Source organism: Equus przewalskii, chromosome 2 (assembly GCF_037783145.1).
Source record: "Equus przewalskii isolate Varuska chromosome 2, EquPr2, whole genome shotgun sequence".
In the NCBI taxonomy this organism is placed as follows: Eukaryota; Metazoa; Chordata; class Mammalia; order Perissodactyla; family Equidae; genus Equus; species Equus przewalskii.
This window is the reverse complement of record NC_091832.1, coordinates 113,835,215-113,850,741: the sequence shown is the minus strand read 5'-3', so window position 1 is coordinate 113,850,741 and position 15,527 is coordinate 113,835,215.

Below are 15,527 nucleotides of genomic sequence, written 5' to 3'. Positions count from 1 at the left end.
TCATCTGAAGGCCTGACTGAGACCGGAGGACCCACTTCTACAATAGCTCACCTATGTGGCTGTTAGCAGAAGGCCTCAGTTCCTCACAGCACACAGAGCTATTTGATGTATTCTCAAAACCTGTCAACTTGCTTACTCTAAAGCCAGTGACCCAAGAGAGAGAACGAAGAGAAAGCCACAATGCCGTTAATGATCTAGTCTTGGGAGTCATACATCATCATTTCCACTATATTCTATTCATTAGAAGTGGGTCTCTAAGTCCAGCCTGCACTTAGGAAGAGAGGCATGAGCTCCACCTTTAGAAGAGAGGAATGGCAGAGAATTTGTGGACATATTTTTGTCTCCACAATCCCCTTTGAAACCAATTGATCAGCATGAGTATAATTAAAGCATTAAAAATAAACCTCATGCCTGTATTAATTTGGCTCCAAATTTCACTTGACTAATTTTGGAAGTTCTATGATAGGATTCTAATTCTTTCATCTGGAAAGTTTTCTCTCTATTTCATATATCACTATTTCTTTAAGAAAAAGTCAAGGATTAACAATAAAAGCAATTTGACAGAGACTATTAATTCTCATCAAATACGCATGTACTTCTGTATATTTCACACCCTTTCCTATAGTTAGTTAGGTTGGGACCATATATCAAGTTCTGGCCAATAAACTGTGAGTGGAAGTAATAAATGGCACATCCATGCTGAAACAGGAGCTGAGTTGCCTTTTCCTCGCCCTCTCTTCCCATTCCGCAGCAATCTTGAACAGCACGTGTTGCAGTTGGTGGATCTACAAGAAGGAAGATGTCCCATCATTATACCATGTTGGGCATGAAAAGTAAACACTTGTGTTAAGCCATTAAAATGTGCGGACTAATTTTTTATCCAGCATAGCATAGCGTTAAGTGACTAACTCATACTGGTAACACTTTGAATATTTAAAAGTACAATTCTGTTATGTCCTAAGCAAACGTTTTTATCCTTATTGGAAATTAAGATATTCCCTTTCAAGAGTAAATAAATGCAACTAACACTAGAACATTTAAATCCAGTCAGTGCAGCCTCATGCTGACTCCCAGTTAACTGTGATCTCATTGTAGACCCAAAGAAAAATAACCTCCGGGACGAAGAAACTTTGAGGAAGAATTAATGATGGCAATTCAATCTCAAGAAAGCCCGGAGAGGAAGAGAAATGGTAAAAGAAGTTCACGACTTTACGTTGAATTCATGCTAAACTGAAACTTCGTAAAGCTGAATCTAAGACTTAAAAAATAAGTCATGGAAGAAAAAACCAGTTAAATAAGCATATCCCTAATCTTTGGAGGCTGAAATCTGAGATAGATAATGTTTACGTATGACAAGACCTAGGGCTGTTTACATACTAAACAATCTAAAAAACTGAATTCCTAAATCCAATGATTATCATTTAGAAATCTCGTCTCGTGTGTCTTTTGGTGTAACAGAAGACAGCTGAATAAAGGACTGAAGAGGGGGCCAGGTCCCGCGGCCGAGTGGTTAAGTTCGTGTGCTCTGCTTTGGTGGCCCAGGGTTTCGCCAGTTCGAATCCTGGGCACGGACATGGCACCACTCACCAAGCCATGCTGAGGCAGCGTCCCACATGCCACAACTAGAAGGACCCACAACTAAAAATACACAACTATGTACCGGGGGACTTTGGGGAGAAAAAGGGAAAAAAAATAAAATCTTAAAAAAATTTAAAAAAGGAGTGAAGAGGATGACGTTGCTCGAAAGAACAAATGAAACAATTGGGAATTAAGAAAACTAACAACAAAGGAAAAGCAGGAAAGACTGGTAAATTGGTAAGAGAAAGGGGGAGCCAGATTATTTCAAATAAAGAAAAGTAAGTACTGATAATGAATTCAATCCCATTCAAAAAGAAAAAAGGACCAGTGAGTTTATTTCGTGTTTTGCCTGCAGGTGGCAGCTCCTGCTAAATGCAGAATGGGACGTTCCTGAGTGTTTCTGCACTGTCCTCACAGGCAACGCTGAGAACCGAACCCAGAATCCTGAGAACCAACCCAGGCTCTCACTTGAAAAGGAAAAAGAAGCCAAAATTGTATTTCAGTCACTTCTTAGTACAGTACTAAAGTAGAAATTTTTCAAAACAGTTTTAATTCTAAGAAAAATACATAACAAATATCTTCCAGGGGTATAATAGAAACAAAATAACAAATATATGTATATTTCTTCCACTATAGCAATTCTCAGTTACTTCCTGAACTTCTTGGGGTTGTATCCTGTTTTGCTTTGTTCTGTAGTTTTTGTGAGTTTTGAATTGTCGGAACTCACTTGTGTACTCTAGGCCAGATTGAAATGCCAGGATTGGGCGATGGCACATAACAGATACCAATCATATAAAAAATGTTAAAGATGCACAAAGGCCACAGTGTATTTTTCCAAGGAAATATACATATATATAGTATATTTCAAGGAGACATTTATATATATATATATATATATATATATATATATATATATAAAGTGTCAGGAGGGGTATTGGAAGGACACGTATTACACACATTGATTCTAGTGTCTATGGAGGGGAAGGAATGGGATTAGGGATAGAAGATGAAAGGAGGAAAATAAAGTAGATTTAGATTTACCCTTAAGTATTTCATAGTTTTTGTTGTTTTGGTAATTAGCTAATTTTATTTCAATTTCCAATTGCTTGTTGTTAGTATATATAGAAATCTGGTTGATTTTTGTATATTGACCTTATATCCTGAAATTTTGCTGAATTCACTTATTGACGTTAGTACGTTTTTGCAGATTCATTGGGATTTTTTAGGGACATGATCGTATCAGCTTTCAATAAAGACAGGGAATGCCAATTGCCTATCCACATACCTATTATTACTTTTTTTTTTTTGTCTTATTTCACCATCTAAGATTTTGGATTTCATAGAAATGGTGAGAGCTGACATCCTTGCCTGGTTCTTGATCTTAGCAAGAAAGTATTCATTCTTTCATTATTTTTTTATTTTTATTTATTTATTTATTTATTTATTTATTTATTTTGGTGAGGAAGATTGTTGCTGAGCTAACATCTGTGCCAGTCTTCCTCTACCTTATGTGGGACGCCGCCATGGCATGACTTAATGAGCAGTGCCAGGTCCATGCCTGGGATCCAAACCCTTGAACCCCAGACCACCAAAGGGGAGCGTGCAAACTTAACCGCTACACCACCAGGCCGGCCCCACACTCTTTCATTATTAAGTATGGTGATATGATGATACCTGTAGGTATTTTATAGACTCTCTTTTTCAAGTTGTGAAAGTTCCCTTCTATTCCTAGTTTGCTAAAAAATTTTATCATGCATGGATGTTAAACTTTATCAAATACTCTTTTCTGCCTCTTTTGAAAGGATCTATGGATTTTCCTTTTTAGTCTATTGATAGGGTGAATTACACTGATTAATTAGTAAATATGAACCAAGCTTACATTCCTGGGGTAATCCAACTTGGTTATGATGTATTATCCTTTTTATATGTTACTGGATTTGGTTAGCTAATATTTTGCTGAAGATATTTGCATCCATGTTTATGCGGTATATTGGTCTTAAATTGTCTTTTCGTGAAACGTCTTTGTCTGATCTTGCAATCAGAGTAATGCTGGTCTCATGAAATGAGTTGGGAAGTGTTCCTTTTTCTTCTATTTTCTAAAAGAGTTTGAGTAGAATTGGTGTATTTCTTCCTTAAATATTTGGTAGGATTTCCTAGTGAAGCCATATGAGCCTGGAGTTTTCTTTGTGAGAAGGTTTTTAACTACAAATTCAATTCCTTTAATAGATAGGACTATTCAGGTTACTTTCTCTTCTTCAGTGAACTTTGGTTGTTTGGATGTTTCAAGGAATTCTTCCATTTCATTTAAGTTATCAACTCTATCGGCATAAACTTGTTCAAAACATTCACTTATTTTTCTTTTAATGTTGGTGAGATCTGTAGTGATATCCTTTATTTCATTTCAGATATTTGGAATATGTGTCTTTTCAATTTTTTTCTTGATTAGTCTGGCTGGAGGTTTACCAATTTTATTTATCTTTTCAAGGAACCAGCTTTTTGTTTTATTGACTTTCTCTGTACAGATGGTCCCCAACTTACGATCGGTCAACTTACAATTTTTCAACTTTACAATGGTGCAAAAGCAATACGCATTCAGTGGAAACTATACTTCAAATTTTGAATTTTGATCTTTTCCCAGGCTGGCAATATGGATGCAATACTCTCTCCTGATCCTGGACAGTGGCAGAGAGCTGCAGCTCCGAGACAGCCGTGCAGTCACGAGGTGAGCAACCAACAGACTTACGGATCGTTCTGTAACCCATCCAGCCATTCTGTTTCCACTTTCAGTACAGTATTCGGTCAGTTACATGAGATATTCAACACTTCACTATAAAGTAGGCTTTGTGTTAGATGGTTTTGCCCAACTGCACACTAATATAAGTGTCACAAGCACATTTAAGGTAAGCTAGGATAAGTTAGGCTGTTCGGTAGGTTAGGTGTATTAAATGCATTTTTGATTTACCGTATTTTCAAATTTTATGATGGGTTTATGGGGATATAACCCCATCGTAAATCGAGAAAGATCTATCTTTCTCTTTTTCTTTCTTCACTGATTTCTCTTCTTATCATCATTTCCTTCCTTCTGCTTATTCTGTTCTTCTTTTCTAGTTTCTTAAAGTAAAAATTTAGACCATTGATTTGAGAATTTTCTTTTTTTTGATAAAGACATTTAATGCTAAACATTTCTCTCTACCAACTGCTTTAGATGTCTCTTTTAGGCCAAATATAGTTGAGTCTTGTTTATAGATTCAGTCTAACAATGTCGGCCATCCATTTGGGGTGTTTGAAGCATTTATATTTAATGTACTTATTTATATGATTGAATTTTATACCTACCACCCTGCTATTTATTTCCTTTTTCCTCAGCACTGGACTGTCATTGTTTCCTACTTGATGGGTAGCTTATGGTGGGATGGAGAAGGTTTTCATTTCTCCTCGGCCATTCTCAGCCTTAGACAGGCCATGTGTGCCCAGGGCCTTGGGTATGGGCTTTCCCAGTGTTCTTGCCCCTCCTTGCTCCAGGAATCAAATTCTTGGGCGTTTTGGACTAGAGAGAGTTTTCTGCCCCTCCTCCAGAAGGATAGTGCTCTTCTTGTTACTCAGTGCAAGACTCACGGTTGGGGCAGAGAGGTTTCCTGCTTTTCCTTTTGCTTTTACCCCTCCCTCAGCAGTATTTTACCTTTGCCTGGACTCTGGGAGGGAGTAGAAGTGTTTCCTGCCCCTCCCCCAGCGGTTTACAGCTTTTGCTCTGCGTGTGAGAAAAGTCTATAAAGTGGACAGACTTCCACGTCTGTGTCCCACCGAGGGGCATGCTCTCAGGTCTCCTGGATATCCTGAACCCAGTCTTTCTTGTGAACACCAGGAAGAGGCCAATGGAAAAGAATTGACAAATGAACAAGGACTCTAGTATTCCCAAAGATCCTAAACTGTCACGGTAGCCCACGCTCAGCCTTTAAGGATTTGTTAAAACTTTAGCTGCTTTCTTTTTCCTGAATTTATGGTGGCAACATTTTCCTTCTGTGCTCTGTGAAAGGTGAGACAGATTGTATGTACCATTTCTCCTTGGAGGGACTTGTCACCCTTTAGAATTTATCTGTTTGCCTTACAATCTCAGATCTCTCTGATGGGCTCGATAAGTTATCATTCTGTAGATTACCTCGCTTTTTCTGAGTGTTTGGATGGGAGCAGCATTTTTTTGTAGTGGGGGGATGTGCAGGGTGATAGATGAAATACAACCAGCAAAATGCTGATAATTGTTAAATCTGAGTAGTGGCAGGTGGCAATTCATATTCTTTTTTTTCCTAGTCCTATATGTGTTTGAAAAGTTCCATAATAAAAAGTTTTTCAACAATTGTCTGAAGATTGAAACACTTTAGAGATTAGGTTTCATATTCTAGAAATTGCTTTATAATTAATATATATGCTAAAATAGAATAGTCTTTGATAAACTGTGTTTATAAAGTAAAGGATGTCACCTCTGAAAGCAGACGAACATTGGAAACAGTAGTGAGGAATTTCTCCTAATAGTTAACTCATAAGCCATAATTATTGCACTTGCATCCCATGACCTCTGCACTTAGCAGTCTTCTTGTTGGCCAATGTTGTTAACTTCACTCAGTGTACAGAAGTTATTTTTCTTGCCAGATGAACTTTGAGTCTTTTTATTACCAGCTATTACAGATACTTGCACAGATTTCAATCCTGGGAGAAAGGATCCCAATGACAAAGAAATTTTATGAAATACTCCAGCCCTTAATAAAAAGATTCTCCTATTTCTTAAACCTCTCTTGCTGGCTTTTTTTTTTCTTTGCACCCCGAATATTCCTCAATTGCCAATCCATTCTCGGTGGTGTAGACCATCCGTAAGGTGCACAGTGTGCACCAGACACTGTGGCAGATAATTTTATATATCTCACCTTCACACCACACAGCTCCTCGTCCATTTCCACAAGTTCTCTTGTTGACCTCATCTGCTGCTCTGCCCTGAATCTTAATACTGGTGTCTCTAGGCCTGACCTTTGTCCACAGGTCTAATGCTACATTTCCAATAGATTTCTGGATTCTTTCATATTGTCCGCCCTTGCCCCTCAAATTTGTTATGTCTAACATAGAAAGCATACTATTATGCCATTCCAGCTGATTTTATATCATACCAAAAACTGTGCTAAAAAATTACCATAGAAAATATCACAATGTATTTCAAGTCACTCTATTGAAAAAATTGTATATACCTCAAACCCTATAAAATTGTATTTTTTAAAGATGTGACATTTATCGCCTATGGGATTGATCATGCTAAAAGGAAAAAGAAAAGTCTTACCTTTTGAGAAAACAGCTAAAGAATCATCCCAATATATATTAAGTACCCACTATAAGCTGAACGTATGAAAATGTAATACCTAAAAAGGATGGACTCTCCAGAATATGGGAGAAGAGATCAATAAAAATCATTCTCTGGAGGCCGGCCCGTGGCTGAGAGGTTGAGTTCACATGCTCTGTTTGGTTTGCCAGTTTGGATCTTGGGCACAGACCTATGCACTGCTCATCCAGCCGTGCTGTGGCAGCATCCCACATAGAAGAACTAGAACCACTTACAACTAGGATACACAACTATGTACTGGGGCTTTGGGGAGAAAAACAAAAAGAGGAAGATTGACAAAAGATGTTAGCTCAGGGCCAATCTTCCAAAAAACAAAAGGGTAAATGTTGGATGTTTAAAAAAAAAAATCAGGGGCCAGCCCGGTGGCACAGTGGTTAAGTGCACACGTTCTGCTTTGGCGGCCTGAGAGTCGCTGGTTCAGATCCCAGGTGCAGACATGGCACTGCTTGGCAAAGCCATGCTGTGGTAGGCGTCCCATATATAAAGTAGCGGAAGATGGGCACAGATATTAGCTCAGGGCCAGTCTTCCTCAGCAAAAAGAAGAGGATTGGCAGCAGATGTTAGCTCAGGGCTAATCTTCCTCAAAAGAAAAAAAAAGAAATTCATTCTCTGAGCTGACATTTACAATGCTAAAGTGTTCCCCCAAATTCTATCAGAAAGACTATAACTGCTCTTTAATTTTATCAGAGAGAATAAATATAAGGATAACTTTTGATATTTTTTATTCTTGTCTACAATGGTGTCATGCTATGTAACTGAAGAGTAATAATCATTATGGGGTCTAAAATAAGAGAGTCAAAGAGCGGTGATTTACCAGTATTTATCCACAAGATACCACAGCAGAGGGTATCTTGGCTGACCAATTCAAACATTTGGGTCAGACTTGCTGTGTCTTTTCTGTGTGTGTGTGTGCTGAGGAAGGTTCGCCCTGAGATAACATCTGTTGCCAATCTTCCTCTTTTTGTATGTGAGCCACCACCACAGCGTGGCCACTGACGAGTGGGGTATGTCCGCTCCTGAGAACAGAACCCTGGCTGCCAAAGCAGAGCGCACCGAACTTAACCAGCAGGCTGCCAGGGCCAGCCCTTACTGTGTCTTCATAGTAAGAGACTCTTTTAGTCTGATGATGACTTTCCACAGGCTCACCCAGCCACTTTCGGTTTTTGGTGTACCAAGAGGCCTTTCTCACTGAGAAGAAATGCATTCAAAAACCAACTCCCAGATAACTGAAAAATTGAATTCCTGTGCTGCAAAGCCAAGACCTGGGCCTTTAATCAGAGGCAATTGGCCCATTTATGACACAGCCCCTCCCTGTAGCTGAACGAGTAGAGTCTAGTTTCTCATTCTTCCTCTACGCCTCACAGTCAGCCTCGTTTGTGAAAAATCCTGCTTGGTAGGACCTAACAAAGTGCTCCAATTTTTATTATAACCCTAGAATTTTGCTCTTTATTCAAACAGTAAATACATTTACTTTTGCCTGAAATACTTGAATAAATTTTCCATAAAATATATTTTAAGAAAAACCATCCATGTCCTCAAAATACTTGAAAGAATTTGTAAAATAAGAAAAAAACCCATAATTTTGTTATTTTAACACATCCATTATCATTTTTTGGTCTTCTGGTCAAATTGCTTTATGAAAGAGTGACAACAGGTGACAACCCAGCGAGGTATGTATACAGTGGTAAATTTTTCCTGTAAAGGGCCAGATGGTAAATATTTTAGGCTTTGCAGGCCTTACGCTGTCTGAAGCAGCTATTTGACTCTGCTTTTGTAGCACAAAAGCAGCCATAGACAATACGGAAATGAATGAGTGTGGCTCTACGCCAATTAAACTATTTTTATGAACACTAAAATTTGAATTTCATATAATTTTCATGCATCACAAAATACTATTCTTTTGATTGTTTTTTCAGCGTTTAAAAACCTAAAACACAGTCCTGGCTTGTGGGCTGTAGGAAAGTGGGTAGCAGTTTGGATACCCCTGGGCCATAGCTGGCCAGCCCTGTTTAAGACCGTGTCTCTAGTTTTGACCTTTGTCCTGAGCTCCACAACCACATTTTCAGCTTTTTCCTGTTCCTCTTGATCTGAACATCCCAACAGTACCTCAGATGAAATCATTTAAAACCTAACTCAGAAGATATGCCTCATCCACACCATCTGCTTGTCTGAAATATCTTCCTTCTGTTCACAGAACACGGTCTCCCAGTTATCCAGACCTGAAATTTCAAATCATCTTAGAATGATTCACTACCCTTGTCAAGTCCTGTCCTGTCTCAAATATGACTTCAATGTGCAATTCCTACACCCAGCATCTGAGTTCAGGCCTTCATTACTTAGCCTATATTGTTGCCATGGCGCTGTAATTGGTTTCCATGACTCTTAGCATCCCATACTCCAACATGTCTAACACGCTGCTGTCAGAATAATCTTTCTAAAGTGCTGCTCTAATTGTGTCTTTACACTACACTGTTTTAAAACCCTGCGTAACTCTATTGCTTACCTTATTAAATACAAACTCTTCAACCAGCATTCAAGGCTATCCAAAACACTATCCCAAATATCTTTCCAGTCTTGCCTCACTCTGAACCTTTCTTTATTCATTCAACAAGCATTAACAAGCACGCATTAGGAACCAAGCCACTATACTGGATACAAGGCTGAGTAAAAGCCACACGACCTCTGCCTTTCCAGAGTTTAAAGTCTAGTTGTGGAGAAGGACATTAGTCAAATAATCACATAAAAGGTACGAGAATAAAACTGGCATGGAAGAAGAACACGGAGCAATATTCTCAAAATACTGAAAGAAAAGAACTTCAAACCTAGGATTTTACATAAAACTAAACTATTCTCTACGTGTGTGGCTGAAACAAAGAAACTTTCAGGCATGTAAAGCATCAGAATGTTCATGTCATAAAGAGCCTCTTTGAAAACCCTCCCAGGAGAAGCGCTCCAGCAGTAAGAAAAACGCCTCTGGAGACTTCGAGATCAGTGGGAAGTAAGTCTACTCAAAACGTTGACAGGCTGGATCGTGGCAGTATTTTACAGCTGCATACGTTTGTCAAAGCTTACAGAATTGGACTTGAAATTGTGCAGCTGAGGTGTGTCAATTGTACTTCAGTAAAACTGGCAAATGTTTGATGGGAAAAATTTTTTAAAGGTATACGCACAGTTTAAAGTAAAAGAATAAAAGAAACACCTGTGCTGCCAACATCTAGGTTATGAAAAAAAATCGCATAAATAAATGTAAAAACATAGCTGTGACTAGTGCTATGAAAAAAGGAGCAAGGAGCCTCAAATGACAGTGTTTGGCCGAGTCTGAAAGGTGAGGGGACGCCTCCCTGAAAGAGTCGTGCCTAGCCTGGGCACCGAGAGTCAAGTGACTGACAGCCAGCAGTCTACGGCAATGCTACGTGCCAGGGACTGTTCGACATGTTTTACAGATATCATTAACCCATTTAATCCTCACAACATTGCTTTAGGTTGGTTCTTTTATTACCCATCCTGTGATATTGTGACTTTTAATAAGAAATAGACATTTGGTCTTCGACCTCGTTTCTGGCACACAGCTCCCAAACCCTTGGGATTTCCTAGGTGATGAGAGTGATAAAGGTGTCTTTGCTATGTGAATGAGGTGACTTTTGGACCCCACCTAAGGATGGGAACTGGGTGCCAGGAGAAGCAACCACGTGATTAGAGGGCTGGACCGTTCTGTCCTACCCCCCAACCTCTGGGGAAGGGAGAAGGGCTGGAGAGTGAGATCAATCGCCACTGCTGATGATTTAATCAATCATGCCTGTGTAATGAAGCAGCCATGAAAACTCAAAAGGACAGGGTTTCGAGAGCTTCCCGGTTGTAAACATGTGGAGGTGCCGGGAGAGTGACAACCTGGGGAGGCGTAGAAGCTCCAGCCCTTTCCCTGTGCTTTGCTCTGTGTATGTCTTCCGTCTGGCTGTTCCTGAGCTATATTCTTTCACAATAAAATGGTGATCTTGTAAGTAAAATATTTCTCTGAGTTCTGTGAGCCACTCTGGCAAATTAATCGAACTTGAACAGGGGGTCAGGGGAACCTCTGATTTATAGCCGGTCCATCAGAAGCACAGATGACAACCTGGACTTACCATTGGCATAGAGTTGGAGGCATAGGCATTGGAACCTATTTGTAGCTAGTCTGTCTGAAGCACAGGTCCAGAACATTCTGAGTCCCAAAGAGGAAATGTAGCCAGATAATAGGTTATAAATCTAAGTAATATTCACAACATTATGATTGTGAGAATCCATGCTTAAAAGGATTACCTTTGTTTAGATTAAGATCTCAGCATCTTCACATTAAGCGTGGTGTTAAATACATTGAAGCTGGGAAGGTTTTCTGACATAGGCGGTGGAGGACCTTTTCTGCTCAGCAGCCTCTCCTATGGCAGACGCTCACCCGTTCCATATTCATATTTTCAGTCCACGTAAAGCATGTAGGACTGTCATGACAAAAAAAAGCAATCAAAATACTTCCAGATCATCAGAGATTTCCTATCTGGTCACTAGGAGGAAAGGGGATGTCTTCTTTTTCTGGAAAAATGACAGGTAAGATGAAGTAGATTTGAAGCCAACAATAGGCATCTTCTTATGGTATTCTTTTTCTGAGAATGAGGTCAGGCAGAGAAGGGCAATCTCAGTGATGGAGAGAGAGAAAGAGTCCTAAGGACATCATTTCAACCCTTGTATCTACCTGTGCCTTAAAGCTCCAGCTCCACCACTGAAATTTCCACATATGCAAACCAAAAAAATACGTCTTGTACTTAAGCTTGTATGAGTTGAGTTTCTGTTGTTTGCAACCAAAAGGTCTTGACCCCTACATGGGGGTAGTACATAACATTTATTGCTATTATTATTTAACAATTATTCAGCACCAGCAATACATTGTACAATATAAAACATATGTTTAGCATCACAATTCCTATCATCTAGGAACTTATCATTTAAATTAGGTCATGAAAATGAGAAAGATATTCATTTGCCAGGATAGACAGTGAGGTAACCAGAAAGGGAAAGATTGCAATACCACACTGACCCCTGACCTGCTTTTCCTCAGACCTTGCCCTTACCTGTTTGGAGGACAATCTGCAGTAATTTTGCTAGAGTAAGTCAAGCATGAGAAGGTAGAATAGTGTCCAACAGGAGGAAAACTAAATTGCCACATCCTTATAAAACTAGAATTATACAGCAGTAAAAATAAATGAACCACAGCTTCACACATTCACATTGATGAATCTCAAAAACACAATGTTGAGCGATAAAACAATGTCAGAATACTATAAAAACATAAACACTTAACAATATACCGTAAGAAATATATACCTATATGGTAAAACTACAATGAAAAGTGAGAAAATGATAAGATCAATACTCAGATCAGTAGTGACCTTTGGTAGAGAGAGGGATGTGATTGGAGAGGGGTACACAGGTATTCTCAGGGCCATGGTTCATGTTGTGTTGCTTAATGTGGGGTTCTCACACTGGCACATTAGTTTTCATTGCTACTGTAACAAATTACCACAAATTTAGTGGTTTCAAACAACACAAATTTACTATCGTACAGTTTTAAAGTTCAGAAGTCTGAAATGGGTCTAATGGGGCAAAAATCCAAGTGTTAGCAGAGCTGAGATCCTTCTAGGATCTAGGGGCAAATATGTTTTTCGGCTTTCCATCAACTAGAAGCTGCCACATTCCTTAATTTGTGGCCACATGGCTCCAACCTCTGCTTCTGTCATCCCATCTCCTCTGATTCTGGACCTTCCTGCCTCCCTCTTATAAAAGCCCCCGTGATTACACTGGACCCACATGGATAATCCAGGATAACCCCCCATCTCTAAGTCTTTAACTTAATCACAGCTGCAAAGTCCCTTTTGCCATATAAGGTAAGATATTTACATGTTCCAAGGATTAGCATGTGGACATTTGGAGGGGGCATGACACATTATTCTTTGCATTTCTTATTTATATATTATATGATTTGTAGTGGACACTGTGGTGTGCCACTCAGATGTCTGTTCAGACGTAGGGCACTCATTCCCCAGCTTCTGGAATAATTAGCAGCTCACAGTTCCCAGTTGAGTCCTCTCCGGGAATTACCCTTAACCAAAAACAGTCACCTCTCCCAGGGCCTTGTCCTTTCCACAGAAGCCGCCTGCATCCCATGACTGGCAGATACAGGAGTGTAAGGCCTGGTCTCCAGAGCTGCTCACCTGCTCCCTCCTCCCAATTTTACTTTCTTGCCTCCTCTTGTGGGTGTTGATCCCGAGAGCACGTCCCAATAAACTCCCTGAGCAGAAATCTCCCTCTCAGAATGTATTTCCTGATCTAAGATAATATTATTTTGTAAAGACAAAATATTTCATGATTATTTAAAAAAATTTTAAAGACTACATAGGGTACTTAGCCAGGAGTAAAATAATTCAGAAACAAAAATATGATGAATTGGAGTAAAAAGAAACTGGAAGCACAAAGTCCAGTTTAGAATACTGTAGATATCTAGGGGTATTAAATGCTTGGAGTGAGGAGTTAGCAGTGGATTTTGAAAGAATTAGATCAATCCAACATTTCAAAATAATTTTTCAATAAGAATTAGCAACTGAACTGTTCAGGAAGGTCAAGGTTAACTCTCTGAAATCGGACTTTCAGATTTAGTTCCAACTCTGCTTCCTAACCCCTCTGGGTGTTGTTTTCTTACTATGAAATGAGGTAATTGGCTGCTAATTTCTAGTCTAAATAGTTCTAAAAGTCTTTTAATCCAGCTACAAGAAATGCAATTTATACCAATTAGAAGACCTGAAAAATGAGAGCAGGAGTAAACCAAACAATTTGACTTTGGAAAAAACACTGAATCTTTTGTTCTGATGGCTACCGGTACTCAACACGGTCTCCACACTCTGAAAGAAAAAGCATGGAAGAGTCCAGCCTCCCATAGAGAGTGAGTGATAATTTAAAATCTGCATTTAAAAATATTTTCCTCCCTACTGACAAAAATCTGAACAGGTCCTGACTTTCGTATTTTACTTTGTGTAAATTTCAAATATAATGTAGTTAAAGAAGATTAACTCAATATACCTCCTTATCTATTACTCCATTTAAAATACAGCCATGCATTGCTTAATGACGGGGATGCGTGCTGAGAAACCCATTGTTAGGTGATTTTGTTGTTATGTGAACATCATAGCATGTACTTATACAAACCTGGATGGCATAGCCTACTACACACCTGCTCTCTATGGTATTCATCTTAGGAGACCACCATTGTATATGTGGTCTGTCCTCGATTGAAACATCGTTATGCAGCTAATGACTGTATTCGTGTCGTTTTGTAGACCCGTGAATGAATGGATATATTTATGTAATGCCCTATGTTAGAATAGTAGCTTTCATGTCTATTATGTTAATAGAAATAGCAAGTAAAATATTCTGTACTGTATATAGCTACAATCTATGCGCACAAGTGAAGATTTATATGGCTAGGGAAAATGCATTCTATGAACTGGCTGATGTTCCCTTCCCTCACCCAGCCATTTGGTTTAGACTCAGCCCTGGCAGCACAGGTCTAAACCACCTCGCGCTCACGCATTGGAAAGAAGTCTACAGTGGAGTAAACACCCATTCATCAGCAAGTGTGTACAGGCCAGGACGTGTGACAGACACTACACTCGCATCTGGAAATCCAGCCTTGGCTTAAAACCCCAACACGGCTTTAGGACTCAGGAGATACTCAGAACTAGAAAAATAACCAACCCAAAGCCTAAAAACCAACTGAAAGGCAAACCAGTCAACCAATCTCCCAAGATCAGGATAAGCACTGTTTCAGACCTGCGCTTTTGTTTCCCACATCCAGCTTGATGTTAGCCTCCCACAGCCACAAAGAAAAAATGGTCTCGAAATCATATTTAGGCCCAAATCATAACTTTGCCACACGTTAGTTTTGCGAACATGGATGACACCTAATTCTTTTAACTTCAGCTTTCTCATCTGTAAACCTAATTTCCCTCATTGAGAAAGAAAAATGAAATAAGCAATTGAAAGTACTTTAGGATTCTAAGGGCTATGCAACTGTGTTTGTGTTCTTGGCAGAGCTGGTGTGGATGGTGAGGGTGATAGTGTTACCACCATATCCGTAATTATTAGAAGAAAAAGAAAATGATACAATAGCAGCGTGAAAGAGGAGGCTGGTGGCATGCTTCCTTTCCACTCAGTAAATGACTTGCAAAGGCAATCACATTAGAAATAGTATTAATACTGGTCTTAGAGATAAATCAATGCACCTTCTAGGCAACCATCCTATTTAACCAGTGACCCTAGCCCTTCTTCCCAGATTTGAAATCCATAAAACATGTCAATCCCATAGGAAACAGTGAACCAAGCTATATGCCCATTCTCATAGGTACCAGACCAACAACTACAAACTCCAAATCGTTAACTTGATCTTCTCAAGACTGTGTTTCGGATAATTGCAGGAAAGTGCTAGGGACGAGTTCATCGCCTCTCTTCTTGCTAATGGTTCTTGTCAAGGCCATTGGTTCAAAAGCAT